The sequence below is a fragment of the Phyllobates terribilis genome, unplaced genomic scaffold (assembly GCF_046119375.1).
Source record: "Phyllobates terribilis strain yellow unplaced genomic scaffold, ASM4611937v1 Scaffold_5928__1_contigs__length_48183, whole genome shotgun sequence".
Taxonomy (NCBI): Eukaryota; Metazoa; Chordata; class Amphibia; order Anura; family Dendrobatidae; genus Phyllobates; species Phyllobates terribilis.
In genome coordinates this window covers 32501-35000 of record NW_027368673.1, presented here as the reverse complement: position 1 = coordinate 35000, position 2500 = coordinate 32501, and positions in this window count along the sequence as shown.

Sequence of the window (2500 nt, the reverse complement as noted above, 5' to 3'; positions counted from 1 at the left end):
TCACAATTTTGTGAAAACTTCCACAAAATGAGGTTCTAGTATGTTAGAGGGCATCCCAGGAGGGCTCCAAAAGTGTGGGTAAAATATATATCCCACAGGGGGAAAATTGAAAAAAAGTTGAAAAAAAAAATTTTTGGGGACTTAGAAAATTTTTCAACTTTTGTCAGACTTCCAGACAGGGGAGCGTGTCAGTGCGCGCATCCGATTTCAGTTCCAGAGCGATTCGCGCGATGAGTCCTTGATACTTAGTCGTTTTTGCAAAATTTCTGACTTTTTGGAAAATTTCACAATTTTGTGAAAACTTCCACAAAATGAGGTTCTAGTATGTTAGAGGGCATCCCAGGAGGGCTCCAAAAGTGTGGGTAAAATATATATCCCACAGGGGGAAAATTGAAAAAAAGTTGAAAAAAAAAATTTTTGGGGACTTAGAAAATTTTTCAACTTTTGTCAGACTTCCAGACAGGGGAGCGTGTCAGTGCGCGCATCCGATTTCAGTTCCAGAGCGATTCGCGCGATGAGTCCTTGATACTTAGTCGTTTTTGGCAAAATTTCTGACTTTTTGAAAATTTCACAATTTTGTGAAAACTTCCACAAAATGAGGTTCTAGTATGTTAGAGGGCATCCCAGGAGGGCTCCAAAAGTGTGGGTAAAATATATATCCCACAGGGGGAAAATTGAAAAAAAGTTGAAAAAAAAAATTTTTGGGGACTTAGAAAATTTTCACACATGTGTCAGACTTCCAGACAGGGGAGCGTGTCAGTGCGCGCATCCGATTTCAGTTCCAGAGCGATTCGCGCGATGAGTCCTTGATACTTAGTCGTTTTTGGCAAAATTTCTGACTTTTTGAAAATTTCACAATTTTGTGAAAACTTCCACAAAATGAGGTTCTAGTATGTTAGAGGGCATCCCAGGAGGGCTCCAAAAGTGTGGGTAAAATATATATCCCACAGGGGGAAAATTGAAAAAAAGTTGAAAAAAAAAATTTTTGGGGACTTAGAAAATTTTCACACATGTGTCAGACTTCCAGAGAGGGGAGCATGTCAGTGCGCGCATCCGATTTCAGTTCCAGAGCGATTCGCGCGATGAGTCCTTGATACTTAGTCGTTTTTGCAAAATTTCTGACTTTTTTGAAAATTTCACAATTTTGTGAAAACTTCCACAAAATGAGGTTCTAGTATGTTAGAGGGCATCCCAGGAGGGCTCCAAAAGTGTGGGTAAAATATATATCCCACAGGGGGAAAATTGAAAAAAAGTTGAAAAAAAAAATTTTTGGGGACTTAGAAAATTTTTCAACTTTTGTCAGACTTCCAGACAGGGGAGCGTGTCAGTGCGCGCATCCGATTTCAGTTCCAGAGCGATTCGCGCGATGAGTCCTTGATACTTAGTCGTTTTTGCAAAATTTCTGACTTTTTGGAAAATTTCACAATTTTGTGAAAACTTCCACAAAATGAGGTTCTAGTATGTTAGAGGGCATCCCAGGAGGGCTCCAAAAGTGTGGGTAAAATATATATCCCACAGGGGGAAAATTGAAAAAAAGTTGAAAAAAAAAATTTTTGGGGACTTAGAAAATTTTTCAACTTTTGTCAGACTTCCAGAGAGGGGAGCGTGTCAGTGCGCGCATCCGATTTCAGTTCCAGAGCGATTCGCGCGATGAGTCCTTGATACTTAGTCGTTTTCAGAAGTCACAATTTTGACTTCCAGGACCCGCAAAACGTTTGTAAATTGAGCCCGCTCCCCAGTTCCAAGCGTTTTGAGGTGTCCCCGGTTGCAGTAATGCAGCCTGCCCACTAGATGTCGCAAAAGAGACAAAAAGTGAAAAAGAACCAGAATGAGGAAATTCCAGGGAGCCGAATCCGCCTGACAGTTCCAGGCGATCGGGCACTTTTTTGCATGCGTCCCTAAAGTGGGTATAGGGTGACACTCCATGCAAAGACCCAGTTTTGCACACCACCGGCAGAATATATGAGAGAGAGGTACCTCTCAGCCCCGACACATTTCGACTCATTTAAGCTGGTTTTCACCTCCGTAGGCCTGGGTATGCGTTTTGGCTATGAGTCCCTGTTCGGCTGGAGGTCTGCACCTTGGCTGAACCCAGGCTTCCGCAGCTGCGTGGGGGGACTTTTGCCGGTCGCCTATCCCAAGTCAGAGAGGTGTTCCTGGGTTGAAGTGAGCCTGGCCAGACCCCCCCGCGGGCCCTGGTTCTCCACATGGGGGCGCCGTCAAGGCTAAAATCTGGATTTTTAGGCCGAGGAGAGGCTCCATGAGGGCGGATGCTTTTGTGGCTTCGACCCCAGTGCTGTTCCACATCCAGTACCCCCCCGCAAGGGCGCCTGTACCCGAGTCGCGCTTCCAGGACTCGTGGGCACGTATCTCCCGACGACAGGGGTTTGCAGCCTCCGTACTTGGGCAAGTCCCTACATGCACCCCTGCTCTTCCTCCGATCGATCTGGCGCAGCGCTCCCGGGTGGGGAGGTGGCGCCGCTCGCTCGGCCCGGGCTTT